This window comes from Rhinichthys klamathensis, unplaced genomic scaffold, assembly GCF_029890125.1.
Source record: "Rhinichthys klamathensis goyatoka isolate OS25496 unplaced genomic scaffold, OSU_Roscu_1.1 h1tg000176l_1, whole genome shotgun sequence".
Taxonomy (NCBI): Eukaryota; Metazoa; Chordata; class Actinopteri; order Cypriniformes; family Leuciscidae; genus Rhinichthys; species Rhinichthys klamathensis.
Genome location: NW_026606705.1, coordinates 10,017,264 through 10,031,279, shown reverse-complemented (window position 1 = coordinate 10,031,279; position 14,016 = coordinate 10,017,264). Strand labels below are relative to the sequence as shown.

At 40.8% G+C, this 14,016-nt stretch overlaps 1 pseudogene; it reads left to right on the top strand.

The window, feature by feature from the left end:
• Window positions 1-6,106: 6,106 nt before the first annotated feature.
• On the top strand, window positions 6,107-12,787 carry LOC130092515 (solute carrier organic anion transporter family member 1C1-like; annotated as a pseudogene).
• The last annotated feature ends 1,229 nt before the right edge of the window (window positions 12,788-14,016 follow it).

Sequence of the window (14,016 nt, the reverse complement as noted above, 5' to 3'; positions counted from 1 at the left end):
TTATTGACGCTATCCGTTCCACCTTAAAAGACGTGAACTTCCGCGTTTGTTAGCTCACTCTTAACTTAGGGACCGTGCGGTTTTTCTCTTGTTTCACGTTTTTTAAGGGATTGATTGTGTTGCTTTTGTGTCTATTTTCAGAATAAAAGAATAATACACTATTTTTAAATGCAAATAACACTGATGTATCAGCAAAAATTGACTGTTAACATATAAAGGCACATTACAGTATTCTTTAATTGTTGTATGTCATCAGCTCAATTTAGGGACCATGTGGTTTTTCTCTTATTCACACTTTTTTAGGGATCCTGTTACTATTGTGTCTATTTTCAGAAAAGAAAATTAAACTATTAAAGGTCGTTAATAGGTAAATAACACGTCGACATTTCGGTGAAAATGACTGTAAAAAATATAAAAACATCATTCTTTAATTATTGCACATGCCATAATTTGAATGCATTAATAAATAAATTGAATAAAAAAATTATTAAAACAATTATTAAAAATTTTAATATCACGAGGTAAATACAGATTGTCATCTCCAGCTTGACATCTCGTATGAAGACTTCAGATGACCCGACACCTTCAAATAGATGGCACCTACAGGACTGCAAGGACTCCAGAACATCACACATGGATGATTATACAAAAGATCATGTTATCATTGCTTTAAAAAGCACACTAATTTAGCTTAAATGCATATATAATATTTGTAAATACTATAATTTGTACTATCTTAAAAATTGAATTTCTGATATCATCTCATAAAATGATATTGTGGTTTTGTAAACATGCATTTTCTGTAAAGCTGCTTTGAAATGATATGTAGTATGAAAAGCATAATACAAATGAATGTATGAATTACATTTAATTGACTTGAAAGAGCCATTGCATGCATTGTAGGTTACTGTAGCATTTTGAAATTATGGACCCAATCTGACAATACAGTTAGAAGAGCCATCATATTGTTGGCCCATTTGGGGGCGTTTCACTGATGCTTTATACCCAGTGTGCTTGACTATCATCATGCACAATTTCAGACATTTTTACTGTAGCATTTTGAAGTTATGGACCGATGAATTTGTCAGATATGACAATACAGTTAGAATAGCCATTGCATTGTTGGTTCATTTAGAGGTGCTATATCTCAGCTGCCTTTGAGGGTGCGTTAGAAGTTGCACTGGGGCCTCATACCCGCTTGACAGTGCGCCCACCGTCTCCTGAAGAGCTGCTCCCTTCATCTCACAGGCTGCGTCGCCTTGTGGGAAACTCAACGTTGCGACCTGGGTGAAGGCTGCTGCTGTGGCCGCACCGGAGCAGATGTAGACAGCGCAGGGGGATGCCCTTGGAGACTAGTAGGCAGGGGAACAGCCCCAGGCAGGCCGGTGGTGGCAATAACAGCATCCCGCCAGGGCAGGATGTGTTTGATCGCCTCCATCTGCTTCTGTATTGCGGAGAACTGCTGAGCAAATTTCTCGATAGTGTCGCCAAAGAGGCCGGCCTGGGAGATGGGGGAGTCAAGAAAGGAGACTTTGTCAACTTCCTTCATCTCGGCCAGAGATGCCGTTCCTGGACCACTAGTGTGGACATCGTCTCACCGTGCAGTCACCTGGAGGGGGAGGTCCGTCACTGTCCGCAGTTCCTGAATCAACCTTGGGTCAGAACTTCCCTCATGCAGCTCTTTGAGCGCTTTGGCCTGGTATACTTGCAGGAGGGCCATAGCATGCAGGGCGGAGGTAGCCTCTCCAGCAGCACTGTAAGCTGGTGGCATCACTTTTCGGGCATTATGAATGCACTGCAACTGCACTCTCCATCTGGGGGCTCTCCAAGTTACGGATCTCCAAGTACCCCTTGGCTGCCGCACTGTCGAGTGCAGTGAGAACAGTGAAGGCAGTGAAGTGGCTTCGGGCAGAAAAAGGTGCCTTCCACGACTTTTTGACCTCCTCATGCACCTCCAGGAAGAAAGGAACTGGGGCGAGACGCTACTGTTCAGCATGCCCTGTGCCAAAAAAACAATCATCCAACAGTGAGTGTTCGGGACAAGATAGAGGGTTCCACTCGAGCCTGATGCTAGCAGTGGTCCGGAAAAGCATTGCAGTCAACTCTGTGTCAAACATTGCAGCCGAGTCTTCATTCCCAGAGGACTCAAGCCTGCCCTCCAATGCAGCGATCGACATCCGGTCCTCCACGGGAGCTAGGTGAGATGCTAGGTCGCTCATGGGAAGGACCAGCAGCCTCGCCCAGAAGCTCCACAGCCTGTGATGCGACAGAGGATTGGGAGGGTGGCGGGGACTGGCCCGGCAGCAGAGCTCCGGCTATAACCCTCAGATCACCCTGTGTATTAACCGAAGTGGAGGGAATAGAGAAACCAGATCGGGGAATAGCAGAGTGGACTCCACCTTTTTCAAGGTATTGGGAGTCTCGATCTCAACATCGCCAAGTATCATCTTTCCGCAATGTGTAAATGACTCATCAACTAATGCTACCTCAAGATGCTTAGGGCCCGGACATGCGAGGCAGTAATCGTGGCTGTCAGACGGGACCAGGAAACAACCACATACAGAAACACAGGGGTGGAATGACATCTTAAAAGAGACGCAATTTCACACCCGTGTTTACTCTTTTAGGGGGGAAAAAGCTATTTTAATGCTAAAGCGCCAAGGGGAATTGACAATTTGTGAATGCACCATTGAATGTACCATCATGCCAACACACCAGAACTGCTTCCCTCTTGATCTTCACACACAAAAACAACGATTTCTACCAGAAAGACTCGGCAGAATAATACTGTAACAATTAACCATTTATTAACAGCCCAGCAACCAATATTATGATATAAAGTTCTTTGGCGTAGGCCCCGTCCGTAGCTCGCAATCCGAGGGTCTGAACTCGACCCATGAACTGAAGACGAAGGCAGGGGCACAGCCGACCCCCTATGAGGTATGGGAAGGGACCGTCCTGGTGGTGGTGGGGGAGGATGGAGGGGAAAGAACCATCATGGTGGTGGTGGGGAGGATGGAGGTGAATGGAAGCGTCAGCATCTGCGAACTCAGACATGTGTAAGTACCTCTTTTATACCACAAGTATTAGAACACGATTGGATAGATGAGAAGGTAATAAGTGACGTAACAATTGAGTCTTCCCGGCAGAACATATGCTAAAGGTTTCATTATCAGAGCAGAGTGAATGATGGCCGCTCAACTCCAAAGCGAAAGTAAATGCGTGAATGTTGCACGCTGCCTTTTCTACCCGTATGTATGGGGAGTGGCTTGCGATGCAAATCTCATTTGCCTATGTGCATTGGCTTGTTTTGTTACCACTCAAAGGTGATTGGAGTCTCAGACGAGATCTCATTAGTCAGTCAGTTCTGACGTAATATCGAACATGACTGACTGGGAACTGGGGATATGATGATGTAGCTGCCCTTTTATGGTGTTGGTGACGCAACACATAAAGTCATCTGACCTCATAAACATGTGTAATAGAAAACTGTAACAATATCGGATTGCTGATATTTCATTTTAATTATATATCATATAAAGGGATATGGTTGTAATGTAAATGGAAAATGTCCATATCACTTGTTATTGCATGTTATTTCCTTTGCTGAAGTTGCCAACCATAGAGACCTCGTGGTTATGCTGTCAATTAGTAAGTCATGAAATGACCAAAGAGTACCAACAAATTACGTAACTGGTACATTGTATATTGGATCCCAAAATGGTCTGACAGGGCATTGGGTTTGCCAGTAGCTGAAAAACCGGTAAAGCGTTGCAAACCTAAGCAATTATTTAAGAAAGTGATTTATTTGCCATTTTTATACATATTAACTGCAAGTTTACTATTTTGTAAGGCAGTGAAGGCACATGTGAACTGCTAACAGAACATACATATTTATTACATACACTTGAATACAGATAAACCTTCTCCCTGAGCAACATTGCATCCTAACAGTAACTCAAGTATACAGCATAAATGTATCAAGGTGCATTTAATACATTGTTATTACTCTGTAGTATTAATGTAAAGTGTCTCAGAAGTACAATTCGATGGATCTTAAAACCTATTTTTACAACACAAATATAGTCATTTAGTTAATTTCAGCTTGTTGAAAAATGTTTTTGCTCTTTCAAAAAGGCATCAACATGTAAACAACTTGTGTAAAACCTACTGCATGTAAATGTAATGGTTTTGATTGATCTACAATAGGGTTAAAGTAACACTCAGTGGAAGTTAAAGGTTAATAAAACTGTCTAATGACTTGTATGTGAATATAAAAGACATTTTCAGAGATCCCGCTTTGGGCATATTTCAACTGCATATTTCAACTGCATATTCATTTGCATTTGATTACAATGTATTTTGCCTTGAATCATTTCTGACATGATAGAAGTGGATGGATACACTTTTTTATTTAAAAGAAACTGTAACATTAAGGATCGAACAAAATAAGTCTCTTACTGCTTAAGTCTGTTAAATAGTGGTTCTTAACTTTATTTACTTTTTGTCCGTTTTTAAGACATCGAGGCAGTTCAACATAGTATCAAAATGGTTGATTGTACAAAGGAAATGAAAATGTCCTTAAATAAATTGTTGCCAATTTTTTTATATTATCATGAACTGCATAAACCCAGAATATGCTAAATTATTAACAGGGAATGGACTGAAAGGGAAAATTGTTTAGTGTGTCATCAGTTTATTATTAGCATTTTATTTTATTTGTTTTATTGTTTTTTTGTTTTGTTTTTTTTAATAATTACATTTTTTACAGTATCCATTTTTCCACATAAGCACACAACTTCAACTTTGCAGAGTTTGTCTTCTTTCATTTTTCATCAGTTTGAGCTTTGTTTTGCATAGTGGAGGGCAGCCCGGAGGGGTTCTTTGAGTCCAGACCAATGGAGTATTCAGACAGTAATAAGAAAACATCTCAGGCCAAATGCTGCTCCCCAAGTCTAAAGGCAAGAGACATTGTCTTTGACCATATGCATGTTTAACCGAGCAACAATTGTAGAGCCACTATTAGCTGATTATTTGTTGTATAATGGTGTATAACAGCTTCTGCCACAAAAAAAGGTTAAATCTTCTAACTTAATCTCTTTTCTACCCTTGTGACTGGAAAGATCTTTATTGGTGTACTTGCCTTCTGTTATTTCTCCAAATCCCTGATGGGGGCCAGGGACGGACTGGGACTAAAAAACGGCCCTGGACTTTGACTAGGCCCGGCCCAAAGCAATCGGCGCGCGGAAACTCGACAACAACAACAATAACGCCTGCTGCCTGCATGAGTGTCACAAGACTTTAATTGTGGCTCATAATACTATACCTAGCTAACAGCAAATTATACAATCTATTCCATGCTGTCTTAAAATGAATTTATTACTTAATAATCTTAATTAATTTATGCAGTAATTAATCTTAGCTACTGCACAAATAATAATACCACATCTAAATGAAAATAGGCTACACCATTACAAATGTAACTTCTGTATTCAAAATCTTCAAAGTTTGTAAGCATTAACTGTAACGTTACCAACATTTTTAAAAGTAAAAGCACAACATATTTCTTAATATAAGCTACTGCATGTGGCATTTTACAGCTAAAATGTTGAAGTTTAGCTGTTTTAACTACTGTAATCATTAAAAATGTAGCAAGCTGAATATCACTTCCTAACATCATCCCTAGCAAGTAACTTGCAAAGTAATTTCTGATTAATTCGGTTCGTCAGTAGTAGAGATAAAAGCCCGCCCGCACTTGATTGGTTGGGTCCTTACATGCGCCTCGTGAGGCACACGCGCATACTAGCACACACACGCAAGGTCTCTAGCTCGCTCCCTCTCTCTGCCGTGCGCGCGCTACGCATGCGCACTCTTATTCGCTCTAGATTCCGAGAGATTTTAACTAATTTGCGGGCATCAGTGAGCCGCTATAAATATGCGGGGAACTTCCGGGAGACTTGGGATGTCTTTGACTGCGTGTGTGGTGGGTGGCGGGTGGTGGGGTGGTGGGCCGGTGGGCCGGTGGGCCGTCCTGGAGTACCGGCCGTTCTGTGATTCTCCAGATCACACAGATGGCCAGTCCGCCCCTGATGGGGGCTTACACCAAAAGCACCATCACTCAGATTGAGAGGTGGTTTGAGATCCCAAGTTCTACTGTTGGTATCATCGATGGCAGTTTTGAAATGGGTGAGTTGAGATGTGTCGAGCTGCACTGAGAAATGAGGGCCGAGGTTCACCCGTTAGATGAGTACTTATAGCAGTGAGTCACACCACTGAGGCTGTAATGTGACTGAATCTGGGACAGTCGATTGATGGTATGCTCACATTTGCTTCCAGGTAATCTGTTGGTCACCACTGTGGTAAGCTACTTTGGTGCTAAGTTTCACAGGCCCAAGATCATTGGAGCAGGGGTTCTGCTGATGGGTATTGGGACACTGATAATGGCTTTACCTCACTTCATTATGGACCGGTGAGTAACGTTCTTGGATCAATGACAAATGAGGGTGTCTGCGATGAAGAACAGAAACAAATATTTTGTAAGTCCTTAGATAGAATATTACTCTTCGTATTCATGTTCAGTTTCATGTGATTTAAAAAAAAAACTCATAACATTTTCATAAAAAGTTCAAATGACTCATTTTCCTTATCTGATATTTTATGAGATTTGTCGTTTATAAAAGATGTCTTTTTAAGTCATTGTATCTATTAATTACTTTTAATGTTATGTTGAATAAATTAATGGATGGCCATCACATAATAACCTAATTAGCAAATTCATACTAAAATATTAAATAAAGATCCACCTCATAAAGATCAGTATTCTTGAAGATCTGTATTGTTAATGCTTTTACTATTTATGTGTCTGTTTGTTTCTGACAGGTACAAGTACGATACAGCTGCCGCCCACACTAATGATGCTGATAATTTCACAGTGAGATCCACATGCTCATCTGACACCCAGAATACTGTTCAACAGCTTGTGTCCGGTAATGCATGGTTATATGTGGAAAAGCATGTGGGATATTTTTATCGTAAAAAGCAGTAAAATACCCAACAGAGCACTCTATATGGGTTGTATTGGATGCCAAAAAGGGGAAGAGGAAAGCTCGCCCACATGGGTGATTGTGCTGTTGGGAAACATTATTCGTGGCATCGGGGAAGCCAGCATCGGCCCTTTGGGAATGTCTTTCATAGATGATAATGCACACCCAGAAAACTCTGCTTTTTACATTGGTGAGAAAATTATTGTGTGTGTGTGTGTGTGTTTTAATCTCAAACCAAAGTACCCTTGTCCCTCATGTGATGTTTATTTTCTGTAGGTTGCCTGCACACACTTGGAGTCATCGGGCCAATTTTCGGTTACTTGCTTGGATCTCTGTGTGCTAGTATTTACGTGGATATTGGCTTGGTTAATAGAGGTGAGTTAAAATTGTTATACCTTAGAGGTCACAAACAAGAAAGTACCAAAAAGAGGGGCAGTATTACTTTGTTTGTTTTGACATATGTACCATGGTAGTACTTCCTCTTTTAAGGACCAATGCAAATACAAAATACCAGACATATTCATATTCATGGTATATGAATATGGTAATGGACAAGGTGGAGTTAGAAGGTCGGTAGGGTCTCAATCTGGAAAACAGGGGACTACCACAGAAGCATTGTCAGAGCAGAAGACCACCATGGTAGAGCTGGAAAAATCGTGGCAGAACAGTTGAACACGATGGTGGAGCAGAAGACCATGAGGGTACAGGTGGAGCAGGAGGCCTTAGGGGATCCGGCAGAATAGGGAGCTTTGGGGAAGCCAGAGGAGCAAATGACCCAGGATGGGGAGTCAGACTATGAGGCCTCAGGAAAGCCGGCTGAGTGGAAGACCACAGAAGAGCCAACAGATTAGAAGATTAGAAACCCACCATAGGGAACCAATAGTGTGGGTTGTGCCACAGGGATCTCCGATGCTTCAGCGGATCAGGGGAAGTATGCTTCAGGGAAGCAGCAGATGCAGCTGGGAGCACTGAGTTGGTCTTCAGGCTGTAGATGGACTGAGCCATTACCACCATCCATTACTGTCACCAGGAGAACAGACCCATTTGGTACCTTGGGGAAAACAGGACTCCCTGAAAAGTTAGGAGAAACAGAATTAGGGGGGCCCAACACATGAAGGCTGAATACAAAAGGAGTCTGGCAGAATCCATGGACAGATGTAACAAGGTAAAAATGCAGGGAGGAGTGACACAGAGGGAGCCAGTGAAATGAGGGACCCCTGAGGAGTTGATGGGTGGAAATACCATGGAGGAGTTGGTGGAGTAGTAAAGGAGGATTAAGGTTGGTCTTTGTGGCAAAAACAAAAGGTTCAATGGAGACTCCTGATACCTAAGAGAATTATAGCCCATGAGTGGCCTCTATGGTCAGGAAAAGGGAACGGAAGAAAGGATGGTTGATCTCAACAACAGAGATGGCAGGGATGAAGATATGGTTGCTCACTGTGGTTAAGATAAAGGAGGGAGTGTTATCAGCTTGTCCTCTGCGAGAAGTTAAAATCCCGCTGAGTTCATAATAAAGGGCTGGTCTACTTTCAGGTAGACAACACACACAGTTTCATGGGGAACCCAAGTGCATGGTCTTTTTTTTAAAGTTATGGATAGTGAACAGGTAAGTATGACAACAGAAAAAGAACAGTTGGGATTGCAGGACAGGCAAGATGGGAACCACACAGATGGAGAACATGATGAAGATAAAGAGTCTTTCGATGAAGGAAAGCTGAGATGGACATGAGGTAAGTAACTCTACTAACTAAAAACAGAGAAGTCCATTTGTTCTTACCAGAGATCAGACACTGAGTGACTGTGGAGTATAAATGCTGTTTTTGATAGCAGGTGTGATAGAATGGAGTGGGCGAATAGTGAAATAAGATGGTGAGCCCGGTGGAGGTTTTAATATATATTCACATATATTGTTTATTTTCTTCTCATTATCAGAGAGTGTGACCATCACCCCTCAGGACTCTCGCTGGGTTGGGGCCTGGTGGTTGGGTTATGTGGTGTCTGGGCTGTTGACTCTGCTTGCGGCTTTGCCTCTCTGGTTCCTGCCAAGAGCTTTACCTGAAAACCCCCAAACCTATGAGTTAGACCACCCCTCCAGACAACATAAACACACACCCAGCATTACAGAGATAGCTAAAGGTATGGCAACCTTACACAGACCACAAGGGTTAGATGCATGCAAATTAGGTCTATTTAAATAAAATTAGTCTCTGAGACTAATTAGTCATACAGTATGTAGTACTTTATGATGTTTGTGTGTGTGTGTGTGTGTGTGTCACTATGGAGCTTTACAGTTTCAGTCTCTTTTAATTATACATATTGAAAAGGTGGTCAGGAGATCCTCCAGAAAATGTATGTAACACAGATCAACGTAATAAAGGTTTGGAAGAATATGAGTTTTCAGCAAAATTAACGGAGGTTATTATTATAAATTATAGAGTATTATTATGGTCTACTATGACAATGTAAAAAAATTAAATAAAAGAGATTGTTCTCAACATTTGCTTATTTGCCTGTTATCTAGATTTTGGTCCGTCTCTGAAGCGTCTGCTCACCAACAAGATATATCTCCTCTACCTGGTTTCCAATGTAGTGGCATTCAATGCCTTTGCCATACTCATAACATATACGCCAAAGTATTTGGAACAGCAGTTTGGACAAAGTGCATCCAAGACAAACTTTCTCATAGGTGACAACTGCCATGATTACTGCAATGTCTATTTTATTATTTTTATTTGTCTGCTGGCTGTTTAAACTGAGTGTGCTTATATATTTCTGTAGGAGTGACATCTATTCCGCCAGTGTCTCTGGGTATGTTCCTGAGTGGATGGATAATGAAGAGGTTTAAACTGGATCTGCTGAGATCTGCAAGAATGTCGTTTTTCACTGCAATAGGCTATGTGCACAAGCGTAATTTCGAACTTCCGCTATTGTCAGAAGTCGGCATGTCAGTTTCCGGTTTACGGCTGTTCATCCGCATCCGCTATAAACGAACAAGATGAGTGCTGCTGTTGTACGAAAAAAAGAGTTGTTAAACACATCTAAGTTTCTAAGAACTGTAGGTGGATCTATCATCTAACGCCCGTTTCACACATACCCCGTTTGCAGTGTGTGTTGCGGTGCAGGAGCAACGCGTGCTATAGTGCTTTAACATATGATGCGTTTGCAGTGAATAACTGATCCGCGGCTGTACCACAAACACATACTTACTATTTTTATTTAAAATCCAGAAGTTGTGCTGCAACTTTTGTTTCAAAAAAAGTTGTCAGCATTGCGATTCTCTTTGTACACACTCTTTAATGGATGTATGCACGTTTAAACACAATTTAAACAACGCAAGTTAGGGCTATTATTCCATGCATTACTTATATTAAGTTGCTCAAGCAAGTGGTCAAATTTACTATATTAAAATGGCAAATATTTTAAATTAAAACTTAAAATTGGCAAAAACAGCCGACTCACATGCCTTTTCTTTTGCATTTAAATTGTAATAGCCTACAATAGATCTTGCATGTCACAAAGAACTTGTTTTTCCACCTCCACGAATGAGACGAGTGTTGTTCATTATGTCGCCTTAATTGTAGTTTTCCTTGATTTACCCCGGTCTTCACAGTCTTCAGATGACTGTGAAAAATAGTAGTACCGGTATATTAAATGCATTTATGGTGAGATTACTACATTTTATTTAATGAAACGCATTTATGGTGAAATTACTACATTTTCAGGTCAATCTTTGTGCATTTTGACCACGAAACATGCGGTGTCACTTTAATGCAACACAGCAGAAATAAATTCGGTGCAGAAACGATCGCTGCACTGCTGTTATACGTGCCGCATCTGAAACGATGTGAAAAGTGAAAGCCCTAACCTGTTAACATGGTGCGTTAGGACGGAGCACTGCTGTGTGCCACTTTGCTCTGCTTCAAGTCGCTAACAGCCATTTGAGCTTCCAACGCTTCCCGAAAAACACCAACCTTCGTGCGCAGTGGCTGCACAAAATAGACATTTTGGGCGACGCGCAAAAAAAAAAAAAAAGTAAGTATGTGTTTGTGGTACAGCCGCGGATCAGTTATTCACTGCAAACGCATCATATGTGAAAGCACTATAGCACGCGTTGCTCCTGCACCGCAACACACACTGCAAACGGGGTATGTGTGAAACGGGCGCTAGATGATAGATCCACCTACAGTTCTTAGAAACTTATGTGTTTAACAACTCTTTTTTTCGTACAACAGCAGCACTCATCTTGTTCGTTTATAGCGGATGCGGATGAACAGCCGTAAACCGGAAACTGACATGCCGACTTCTGACAATAGCGGAAGTTCGAAATTACGCTTGTGCACATAGCCTATTGCCGCATTGTTTCTCACCATACCTTACTTTGCTCTTAGCTGTGAAAATACAGATGTCGCTGGGGTCACAGTCCCCTATAAAGGGTACTTTCATCTCCAGTCACACTCTTATTGCATCATGGAAACTATACATTATCCATCAATTCAATCTTTCTATTTAACGAACTGCTGGCCCTATGTAGGGTCATAGAAATATGTAATATAATATAATATATTGTTTATGTGGCAGATCTGTAGAAGTTCAGAATATAAGCAGTGATGTACTCACTTCTTGCAATGCCGACTGTGGGTGTCCTGACTTCCAATGGGACCCAGTGTGTGGACAGAATGGAGTGACCTACATCTCTCCTTGTCACGCAGGCTGCAGTTCCACTCGTGGCACAGGGCAGAATATGGTGAACAACTACCTTTAACTGTTGACCTCAAATTCATTATTACATGTGTTTGAGTGTCTTTATTACATGTGTTTGAGTGTCTTTTTTTTTCATTTGCATGTTTTTGTCAGACATTCCTCCACTGTGCATGTGTCCAGAGCTGGGGAATGAGTGCTGGGAACTCCTCTGCAGTGCTGGGACAGTGTTCATGAGAGAGCAGATGTACTGTAATGTTCTACATCTATTTGGCACTGCAGTCTCTCGCCTTCTTTGTGTTCTGTCTGGGAACTGTTCCCTTCTTCATCACCTCATTGAGGTTCTGTTTAATTACTTTACAACATATCTTGCAGTGATTAATCACAACTTTGTTTTATTCCACAATGGTATATATACCATATTTATATGGATGAAATGTGTATTAAATGTTTAATATGTCCTTGCAGGATTGTGGATCCTGAGCTAAAGTCTCTCTCAGTGGGCGTGCTACTATTAGTTTTTAAGAGTTTGGGGTAAGTTCACATTTGTATTGTTTGGGTTTATTTAGAAGAAGTGCCCCGCAAGAATGGACATTAATTCACTGATGTTATTCACATTAAGGTCTGGCACAGCATTGTTTTTAATGTAATTTCACTCTTTTAAAGGTGGTATTCCTGCTCCCATTTACTTTGGCGCTCTTGTTGACTCTACCTGTCTGAAATAAGGGTCACAAGAAATGTGGTGGAAGAGGTGCTTGCAGAATGTATGACACTGAGACTTTTAGGTGAGCAAATCTGGCAGGAGTATCATGTAGCCCCAACTGATGCATGCTAAAATGTAATGTGACCCTCATCAGGTTCCTGTTTCTGGGACTGGTCAACTGTCTGCGGGTGTTAGGATATATCCTGTTATGGGTGGCCATCACACAGATTAACAGGAAAGTACAGAATGATGAACGAATGTCCAAGGACATAGAACTGCAGGAGCCTGTGCTGTATGATCCAGAAAAGCAGAAGACTCTAAAATAATGTTCTGCATTGTTTTATTTAGTAAAAATCTGTATTGTAAAAAAGCGCTATATAAATGGAGGTGACTTGAATTCACTTGACTACAGTAATGTTTTAAGTTCATTCTATGTTTCATAGACATTCTAGTCTAAAGTTCTAACTCTAGTCAAACATTCACCGAAGGTTTTTTTGCTAGTAGCAGCAAAACGTTTGTTGTTGCCAAAGGTTTGCTGCTGGTTCAGTACAGGCGGAGAGCTGGAAATCTCTGGGAATTATTAATAGGAAATTGATTTGTTTGCCATTCATTTTCAACATATTAACAGCAAGTTTACTGTTTTGCATTGGGAATGAATTGTGCATGTGAACTCACACACAAACCACTGCAGCCATCTACATATTCCACCAAGTAAGCAGATTTGTCTTGGCATACATTGCTAGTTGAAGTTTAAGTGCTGTTAGTGTGCCATCTCGTTTTATTTAATTATTGCTGTTATCATATCTGTCTAAAGTTAATTTTTCACTCTGTGCAAATAATAAGGGTTGTTATAAATCGCAAAGGTTAGGTTAGAAAAGACGTATCATATTGTCTATTTGCAATATACTATGTGTTTATTAATTAAAGAATGTAATAATCAATTAAAAATGAATTTATACCTGTAAGATATCATGCTGTAGCACCACTGGACCAGCGGTTTGGAAAATGGATGGATGGATGATTCAGCCGTGGCGCCATCTTCTAGCGAGACGTTGGAATTCGTTCGGTACGACCCTTACAGTGCATTATGGGTATTATTCCATTGAGTGTACATCAGAAGTACACTCATTATTGTGGTGCATTATGGGTGTGTAATATTTGGTGTTTGACTGGTTAAGGATGAGTGCTACCAGAATGGTGTGTCGATTAGAACACAGGAATGAATCCAGAAGTTACTTCTCAATTGATTTATTGCCATTTGCTTTCTTTCTTGGTTCTCCGATTTCCTTAATATGGCTTTACAATTGCTGCATATTGCTGGTGTCTACAATCAAACAAAGTTAACTTTACTGATACAAATTATAATAATAAGTATACATTCACATAACCATAAAGAAAATCTTTAAACAAATCAACAGTTATCAAATTAATATCAACACAGAAAGTTTGAATAAACTTACAAAGTCATAGACGCAGCAAACACATGCAGCAAGCTGAGGAGCAAACAGTCAGCACAAAGAGAGACACACTAGTGAGGTTGATTAGTAAGGTAATTATCCTCAGGTGAAGGAA